The following is a 10,295-nucleotide window of genomic DNA, read 5'->3' on the forward strand; positions in this document are numbered from 1 at the left end:
GGTTTCACCCTTTCATTCTCCCTATCCCTATGGCCTGACTTCATTCCACAGTCTCTCCCACTCTGGTAGTCCCTTCCTTGTCCTTATCCAGCTTGGACCTCCCAGCTGACTATCTGAAGGAACTACAACACTATCTTAGGCTGGGTTTCCTAGAAACCCATTTGGGATTTTCGTGAAAGTTATTTCACATTAAGCCATGCCAGGTTCAGGAGTTCAAGACCAGCCTGGGCAACATAGCAAGCCCTCAGTCTCTACAAAAAATAAAATAAAATAAAAAATAAACCAGGCCTGCTGGTGTGTGCCTGTAGCCCCAGCTACCTGGGAGGCTGAGGTGGGAGGATCCCTTGAGCCCAGGAGTTCCAGGCTATAGGTAGTACCACTGCTCTCAGCCTGGGCAAGAGAGTGAGAACTTGTCTCTAAAAGACAAAACAGGCTGGGCACAGTAGCTCACATCTGTAATCCCAGCACTTTGGGAGGTCGAGGTGGGTGGATCACCTAAGATCAGGAGTTTGAGACCAGCCTGGCCAACATGGCAAAACCCCATCTCTACTAAAAATACCACAATTGGCTGGTTGTGATGGCACATACCTATTATCCCAGCTACTCGGGAGGCTGAGGCAGGAGAATTGCTTGAACCCAGGAAGTCGAGGTTGCAGTGAGCCAAAATCGCGCCATTGCACTGGGCGACAGAGTGAGACTCAGTCTTAAAATAAATAAATAACAAAAACAAAGAAATATGTACATCATGAAGTCTTTGATTTACTTGGTTGCTCTTTCATGCCTAGCCGTTCCAGTACCCCTAAATTGGCCCAGTAGCCCTAACTTTATAACAAAAGTGATTGCTTGCCACTACAGAACCCAACCCAAGCTACTGAGTGTGTGAATGACCCTCCTTTCTGCTCTATACTATGTATACTCTGCATTGTTTTGAAATGTACATTGTACTTACTATGCTTGGATTCAGGCATTTCTCATGCAAAAAATTCGACTTGCATAGAATACAAACTGCAAATAGACTGAAATAAATTGTTTGTGTTTGTGTGTGTGTGTGTGTGATGATAAAAGTAATATACATTCTAGAAACTTTGTAAAATTCAGAAAAATTTAAATAAGAAAATATTTGGATAGGTGTGGTGGCTCACACATGTAGTCCCAACGACTCAGGAGGCTGAGGTGGGAGGATCACTTGAACCCAGGAGTCGTGAGTAAGCTGTGACTGCATCCACTGCATTCCAGGCTGGGCTAAAGAGTGAGACACTACCTCAAAAATATTAATGATAATTGGCCAGGTGCAGTGGCTCACACCTGTAACCTCAGCACCTTGGGAGGCTGAGGTGGGCAGATCACTTGAGGTCAGGAGTTCAAGACCAGCCTGGCCAACATGGTGAAACCCTGTGTCTACTGAAAATACAAAAATTAGCCAGGCGTGGTGGCACATGCCTGTAATCCCAGCTATGGGGAGGCTGAGGCAAGAGAACTGCTTGAATCCGGGAAGCAGAGGCTGTATTGAGCCAAGATTGCACCACTGCACTCCAGCCTGAGCAATAGAAAAACACTCTGTCTAAAAAAAATAAAATTAGTAACCACAAGAAAGAAGTAAAAAAAAAAAATTCATTCATGGCTTCACCATCTGAAAACAGAGCATTCCATTAACATTCTGTCATGGTTCCGCCAATGCTTTCTTCTCCTTGTGCCTATATGTACCTCGGGATCCTATGTTGAAATATTTGTATCTTTTTTCCGCTCCAGAGCTTCCTTTCCCCTGACAGTCCTCCTCCCATTCAAGCAAGTCTGCTCTAAATTTTGTTACCTCAGCAAATGAATGAGAAAACAGAAAGAAAAAATGAAAATTCTTCTAGCTTTCGAGTTTTCAGAAAACTCAAGTTAGGAGCCTAGATTTGAGACAATAACCAGCCTGGCCAACATGGAGAAACCAGTCTCTGCTAAAAATACAAAAATTAGCTGGGTGTGGCAGCACGTGCCTGTAATCCCAGCTACGTGGGAGGCTGAGGCAGGAGAATCGCTTGAAACCGGGAGGAGGAGGTTGCAGTGAGCTGAGATTGTGCCATTGCACTCCAGCCTGGGTGACAGAGTGAGACTCCATGTCCAAAAAAGATTTGAGACACTAAATGAGACTGGAAAAGAATTTCCAGACTTTGAGAGGAGGGAGAATAAGGAGGAACAGGGAAAAGCTGCTCCAGTTCCCCCAGGAAGGGAGACCCAGGCCTGCAGCCCCTCACCCAAGGGCGGGACCCCATGTAGGTTTGTGGGATCCAAGGGCAGAGGAGATCTGCGTTTTGCTTCTTGGGAAGAGCCTGGGAAAGCAGGAAGACTCCAGAAGAGAAGATGCATTCTATGTTGGGGAAGAGGGGTCCTTAGAGGGGACCCCAATGTCCACTGTATCAAGGAGGTGGGCGGATGTTTACCACATGCCTGAGTGCCTGAGAGTGGCTTGGAGGAGGGAGGGAGAGAGAGATGATAAGTAGAGATAAAGAGAGAACATGCATGCTCACATAGACATTGAGAACATGCTACTGAAAACAGAGAGAGAGAGGGAGAGAGAGAACATGTGTGCCCAAAATAGAGATGGAGATAGAGACCGAGAACATGCATGCTGAAAATAGACACACACAGAGCGAGGACACGTGTGCCCAAAAATACATATGTAGAGAGAAATGGAGAGAACATGTGTGCCCAAAATAGAGATAAAGAGCGACAGAGGCCGAGCGGAGTGGCTCACGCCTGTAATCCCAGCACTTTGGGAGGCCGAGGCAGGTGGATCACCTGAGGTCAGGAGTTCCAGACCAGCCTGGCCAACATGGTGAAACACCATCTCTACTAAAAAAACAAAAAAATTAGCTGGGTGTGGTGGTGGGCGCCTATAATTCCAGCTACTCCAGGGGCTGAGGCAGGAGAATCGCCTGAACCTGAGAGATGGAGGTTGCAGTGAGCTGAGATGCACCACTGCACTCCAGCCTGGGTAACAGGGTGACATTCCATCTCAAAAATAAAACAAATTAGAGAGAATATGCATGCTCAAAATAGAGACAGAGAGAGAGAGAAAGAGATCATGTGTGCTCAAAAAGTATATGTGTATGAAGAGAGCATGCATGCTCAAAAAAAAGAGATGGAGAAAGAGAGAGAGAGAGAACCAAGAGAGAGACAGAGGTAAAGAGAGAAAACATGCATGCTCAGAAAGAGAGAGAGAACATGCATGCTCAGAACGGAAAGGCAAAGACCAGGCTCAAGGTGGCCCACACCTGTAATCCCAGAATTTTGAGAGGCTGAGGAGGGTGGATTACCCGAGGTCAGGTGAATCTCATTGAGGCCAGCCTGGCCAATATGGTGAAATCTCATTTCTACAAAAATACAAAAGTTAGCCGGATATGATGGCGGTTGCCTGTTATCCCAGCTACTTGGGAGGCTGAAGTGGGAGAATCGCTTGAACCCGGGAGGCGGAGCTAGCTGTGAGTCAAGATTGAGCCACTGCACTCCAGCCTGTGTGACAGAGACTCCATCTCAAAAAAAAAAAAAAAAAAAAGGAAAGCAGAGAGAGAACACATGTGCTCAAATATACGTGTGTATATACAAATAAACACATATATACATATATGTCTCTGTGTGTATATATATACATATATATATATATATATATAGAGAGAGAGAGAGAGAGAGTCAGAGGGAGGGAGAGAGCAGGCGAGATGGGAGGAGGGAGGAGGGAGACTTCAGAGGGGAAGGACAGGCAACGCAGCAGAGGCCATGGGCCGCCCGCTGGTGCAGATGGTGACCAGGCCCCTGTGCCCTCTTGCCTGCTGGTGCTGTGTAGGCTCCACAGAACTTAAACCTACCCTGAAAAAGGCTAGGAAGAGCCAGATGGGATTGAATTTCTTCCACCTGGCACAAAAGGAGCTTAAAATAAAAGTTATATTTTATAAAGCTCCTGAAGTTCTATAAGATTTTACAAAGTTAGCCGGGCGAGGTGGCTCATGCCTGTAATCCCAGCACTTTGAGAGGCCGAGGTGGGCGGACCCCTGAGATCATGAGTTCAAGACCAGCCTGACCAACATGGAGAAACCTTGTCTCTACTAAAAAGAATAGAAAATTAGTCGGGCGTGGTGGTGGGCATGTGTAATCCCAGCTACTCTGGAGGCTGAGGCAGAAGAATCGCTTAAAACGGAGGCAGAGGTTGCAGTGAGACAAGATCGCACCATTGCGCTCTAGCTGGGGCAACAAGAGCAAAACTCCAACTCAAAAAAAAAGAAAAAGATTTTACAAAGTTGATACATTTTATAAACTTACAAAGAAATAAAGTTCTATTTCTTCCCTGCACCTCAGTGTGTGCTCAAGAGCTCTGAAATCTCGAGATCTATACATATATCAACAGCTTTCTCCTATTCTAACAGAATAGAGAAAACAGAAATTGAAAACAGGAGAAATATTTCACTCATAATAGCACTGAAAGGAAAATACTTAGGAATAAATTTAAGTAGAAAGGCATAGGACCTATAGAAAGAAATCCTTACAATCTTATGAAAGACATAAAATATGAACAAATGTAAAGGGATGTTCCTGCATGGGAAGACTTCCCATAATTAATGTGAATTTTCCCCAGATTAGGTTGGGTGTGGTGGCTCACGTTTGTAATCCCAACACTTTGGGGGGTTGAGGTAGCAGGATTGCTTGAGGCCACGAGTTTGAGACCAGCCTGTGCAACATAGCAAGACTCTGTTTCTACAAAAAAAAGTTTTAAAAATAGCTGGCTGTGGTGGTGGGAGGATCACTTGAGCCCAGGAGTTTGAGGCTGCAGTGAGCAATAATTGCACAATTGCACTCCAACGTGAGTTACGGAGTGAAACCCTGTCTCTAAAAACAATAACAAAACAAATAAAATAAAAAAACTCCAAAACCAAAAATTCTCCCCAACAAAGCAAACAAAAAATTCCAAAAAACAAACAAACAAAAATTGTCCCCAAATTAAAGTATAAGTATAATGCAATTTTTTTTTTTAGACAAACTCTCTCTTGTTGCCCAGGCTGGAGTGCAGGGGTGTGATCTTTGTTCACCGAAACCTCCACCTCTTGGGTTCAAGCAATTCTCCTACCTCAGTCTCCCCCCGAAGTTCTTTTGATCAAGTTTTAAAAATTGGATAAAATAAAGATTATATGCAAGAATAAATGTTTGATGTGCTTTTTTCACATTGCATGCCTGTATCAAAACATCTCATGTGCCCTATAAATATATACACTACGTACCCACAAAAATAAAAAATAAAAAATTTGAAATAAAAGAATAAATGCTTGAGACTAGTCAAGAAAAGTGTGAGAATAAAGAAAAATGGGAAAGGGGCTTATTTTTACTTGACATCAGAACATACTGCAAAACCACAGTATCAAAATAATTTTAGCACAGGAATTGACAAATAAATAAAATATGAGTTGGATTGAACAGAGAATCCAGAAATAAGTATCAGCATATGTGATAATTTAATAAATGTCAAAGATGATATTTTCATTATTTATTTTTTTTTTTTTTGAGATAAAGTTTCGCTCTTGTTGCCCAGGCTGGAGTGTAATCCCAACTACTCTTGTTGGCCTCTAGAGTAGTTGGGATTACAGGCATGCACCACCACGCTTGGCTAATTTTGTATTTTTAGTAGAGACAGGGTTTCTCCATGTTGGTCAGGCTGGTCTCGAACTCCCAACCTCAGGTGATCTGCCCGCCTCGGCTTCCCAAAGTGCTGAGATTACAGACATGAGCCACCATGCCTGACCTATAGTAAACTTTTTATTGCAGAAGGTACAAAAATCACAGGTTCTATAGTGAACATATCTGTTTGATTATGATTGTATTCTGTTTGTTACACACAGATCAACAAATAGAAATTGACCAACTCCCCCAGAAAGTTCCTTGTACCCCATTTCAAGAGTAATCTCCAACCTGACTTCTCATGCTATAGATTATTTTTGTCTGGTTTTGATCTTTATATAAATGGAATCATACAACATGTGCTCTTCAATGTCTGGCTTCTTTTTTAGTATTATTTTTGTAGGATATGTAGCTGTAGTTCATTATCATTGCCGTATAGCATTACATTGTATGAATATGCCACAATTTATTCATTCATTCTATTTCTTTTTTTGAGACGGAATCTTGTACTGTCACTTGCGCTGGAGTGCAGTGGTGCGATCTCTGCTCATTGCAACCTCCGCCTCCCAGGTTCAGACAATTCTCCTTCCTCAGCCTCCCGAGTAGTTGGGATTACAGGTGCCCGCCACCATTTCTGGGTAATTTTTTTGTATTTTTAGTAGATAAGGGGTTTCATTATGTTGATTAGGCTGGTCTCGAATGCCTGATCTTGTGATACACCTGCCTTGGCCTCCCAAAGTGCTGTGATTGATTACATGTGTGAGCCACAGTGCCTGACCTATCCATTCTAACTTTTTCAACTTTTATCTTAAGTTCAGGGGCTCAAGTGCAGGTTTGTTACATAAGTAAACTTGTGTCATGGGGGTTTGTGGTGCAGATTATTTCATCACCCAAGTATTAAGCCTAGTACCCATTAGTTATTTTTCCTGATCCTCTCCCTCTTCCCTCTCTCCACCCTCCAAAAGGCCCCAGGTGTGTCATTCCCCTCTATCTGTTCTCACATACAAGTGAGAATATGCAGTATTTGGTTTTCTGTGTCTGTGTTAGTTTGCTGCAAAGGACAAAATCTTGTTCTTTTTTATGGCTGCACCATTGTAGTGTTGATGGGCATTAGTTTTTTTCCCTACCAGTTTTTGGCTTTTATGAATAGCTCTATGAATATTTTCATACTATATTATTTAATTAATTAATTTATTTAGAGATGGAGTCTTGCTCTGTCACCAGGCTGGACTGCAGTGGTGTGATTTTGGCTCACTGCAACCTCCACCTCCCAGGTTCAAGTGATTCTCCTGCCTCAGCCTCCCGAGTAGCTGGGATTACAGGCATGAGCCACCATGCCCAGCTAACTGTTTTGTATTTTTAGTAGAGACAAGGTTTCACCATTGGCCAGGATGGTCTCAATCTCTTGACCTCATGATCTACCCACCTCGGCCTCCTAACATGTTGAAATTACGGGCGTGAGCCACGGCGCCCAGCCTTACATTTTATTTTCAGAGATAAAGGCTCATTCTGTCACCTAGGCTGAAGTGCAGTAGCTAGATCATAGCTCACTGCAGCCTCCAACTCCTGGGTTCAAGCGATCCTCCTGCCTCAGCTTCCTGAATAGCTGGGACTACAGTTTGTGCCACCACCATGCCTGGCTGATTATTTTATTGTTTTGTAGAGACAGAGGTCTCACTATATTGCCCAGGCTGGTCTTAAACTCCTGGACTCAAGTGATCTTCCTGCTTCTGCCTTCTAACTGCTGGGATTCCAGGTGGGAGCTGCCGTGCCCACTGTACATGTCTGTACATGAACGTATCTATGCATTTCTGTTGGGTATATACTTAGCAGATGAATTTCTGGGTCATAGGAAATGTGTATGTTCTGCCTCAGTACATTTTGCCAAACAATTTTCTAAACTACCAGATTGTACTTGGTGGTGGTCGGCGGTGGGGGAAGGGAGGGATTTCTTATGCAATACAGAAAATATAGAAGCTTTAAGAAAAAAACTGATATACACGAAATCATGAAATATATAAAAATTTAAAACTTTAGAATAGACCCCACAGACAAACATTGGATTAGAAAAAATATTGGCAATATGGAAGATAAGTAAAGGATTAACATCTATTATATACAAACTGCTCCTATAAATTGACAAGAAAAAGACAAACAACCAAAAATTATGCAAAGTCTATGAATAGGCTCTTACATAAGACCAACTCCACACATGTGAAAATGTGCTCAAAATCACTAGCAGTCAGAGAAATGTAAAAACAAGATGAAAAAAGTAACAGCAAGTATATCACTTTATGCCCATAAATTTGCAAAAATTAAAAAGAAGGCTGTGGGAATAAAAGAATATTGAGAATTGCTGAAGCTGAGCCATGAGTTTTTGGAGGTTCATCATACTATTCTGTTTGGGTTCACAATGTTTGAAAATGTTCATAAAATAAAGAAATGAAGGAGAAAATTGCCGAGCACGGTGGCACATGCCTGTAGTCCCAGCTACTCAGGAGGCTGAAGCAGGAGGATTGCTTGAACCCAGGAGTTTAAGGTTTCAGTGAGCTATGATTGTGCCACTGCACTCCAGCCTGGGCAACAGAGCAAGACACTGTCTCAAAAAATTTAAATAAGTAAAAGGAACAAGAACAAGAAAAGAAAAGCCAAACAAACAAAAAGAAGGCTAAACCTATTGCTGTCAGGGATATGGGGAAGAGCACAGTCTCACATGGTACTGGTGGAAATGTAAATTGTTACAGACTTAGTGGTTATTATTTTTTTAATGTTTTCTAGAAATGGGGATCTTGCTTATTGTCCAGGCAAGAAACTTGAACTCCTGGCCTCAAGCGATCCTCCTGCCTTGGCCTCCCAAAGTGTTGGGAATACAGGTGTGAGCCACCATGCCTGGCCTGTTATGTATTTGAAGGCATCTGTTAATAACTGTTAACAATAAAAAATACATAACTTCTTTGACCTGGATCCACTTTCGGGGATCTTTTCCACAAAAATAAAAGCACCAGGTTTATAATGGTAGAAATATCAGTGTGTTGACTGTAGCATTGTTCTTAGCGACAAACAAGAGGAAAGACTGAAAGTATCCTTCAGCTGAGAAATAGCTGACTGAAGGCCGAGGCAGACATGTCACTTGAGGCCAGGAGTTTGAGACCAGCCTGGCCAACATGCTGAAACCCTGTCACTACTAAAACTAAAACAAAAACAAAAATTAGCCTGGTGTGGTGGTGCATGCCTGTAGTCCCTGCCATTCTGGAGGCTGAGGCATGAGACTCACTTGAACCCAGGAGGCAGTCAGCCGAGATTGCACCACTGCACTCCAGCCTGGGCGACAGAGTGAGACTCTGTCTCAAAATTAAAAAAATTAAAAAGAGAAATAGTTGACTGAACTATTTGGAGTATTATGTAGCCATTAAAAATAATATATTGGAGGCGGGGTGCGGTGGCTCATGCTTGTAATCCCAGCACTTTGGGAGGCCGAGGCAAGTGTATCACCTGAGGTCAGGAATTTGAGACCAGCCTGGCCAACATGGTAAAAACTCATCTCTACTAAAAATACAAAATTAGCTGGGTGTGGTGGTGTGGTAGTGGGTGCCTGCAATCCCAGCTACTTTGGAGGGAGGAGAATCTGGGAGGCAGAGGTTGCAGTGAGCTGAGATCACACCACTGCACTCCAGCCTGTGTGACAGAGCAAGATTCCATCTCAAAAAGAAAAGAAATATATTGGAGGCTGGGCGTGGTGGCTCATGCCTATAATCCCAGCACTTCGGGAGGCTGAGGTAGGAGGATTACTTGAGCCCAGGAGTTTGAGACCAGCCTGGGCAACACAGTGATACCCTATCTCTACAAAAAATTTAGAAAATTAGCCAGGTGTGGTGGCATTGCACCTGCGGTCCCAGTTATATGGGAGGCTGAGGCAGGAAGACGGTTTGAGCCCAGGAGGTCAAGGCTGCAGGGAGCTGTATTTGTGTTACTGTACTCCAGCCTGGGTGACAGAGCAAGTCCTAAAAAAAAAAAAAAAAAAAAAATTAGAGTACATTTATTGACTTGGAAGAATTTCTTTGAGTCACATTGAGAATTGCAAGATGAGAAATAACCTTATAGGAACTTATTTTTGTAAAACTTTGCATACATGTTTGTAAGTTATTTTATATGAGCATGGAGAAAAATAGAGAATGCAATATAATGGTTTGTTAACAGGGGTCTTGTGGTAGGCTGGAGGGAGTGTTATACTAATGAAAGAGTAAAACCAGCAAAAAAGAAAGAAAAAAGTTACTAAAAAATAGAAAATACTCTCATATGTACCCCATTTGTATACATTTAGATATAGCTACGTGGTATACACGTATGCACTAATATGCAAATATATTCTTGACCAAATAAAAGAGTTGTTTATATTAATATGCAGAAATGTTTTTTTAAAAAAACAACTTTGGGGACAGTATCTCCTTCTGTCACCCAGACTGGTGTGTGCCCAGGCTGGTCTCAAACACTCAGCCTCAAGCAATCAACAATCCTTCTGCCTCAGCCTCCCAAAGTGCTGGGATTAGAGGCATGAGCCACTGCGCCCGGCCTCGAGAAATTTTAATTCCCATGTCCCCATACCCTGCCAGTTCGGCACATCATAAATTCAGTGCATTGGAATGTCTTTG

This window comes from Cebus imitator, unplaced genomic scaffold, assembly GCF_001604975.1.
Source record: "Cebus imitator isolate Cc_AM_T3 unplaced genomic scaffold, Cebus_imitator-1.0 Scaffold85, whole genome shotgun sequence".
Classification (NCBI taxonomy): Eukaryota; Metazoa; Chordata; class Mammalia; order Primates; family Cebidae; genus Cebus; species Cebus imitator.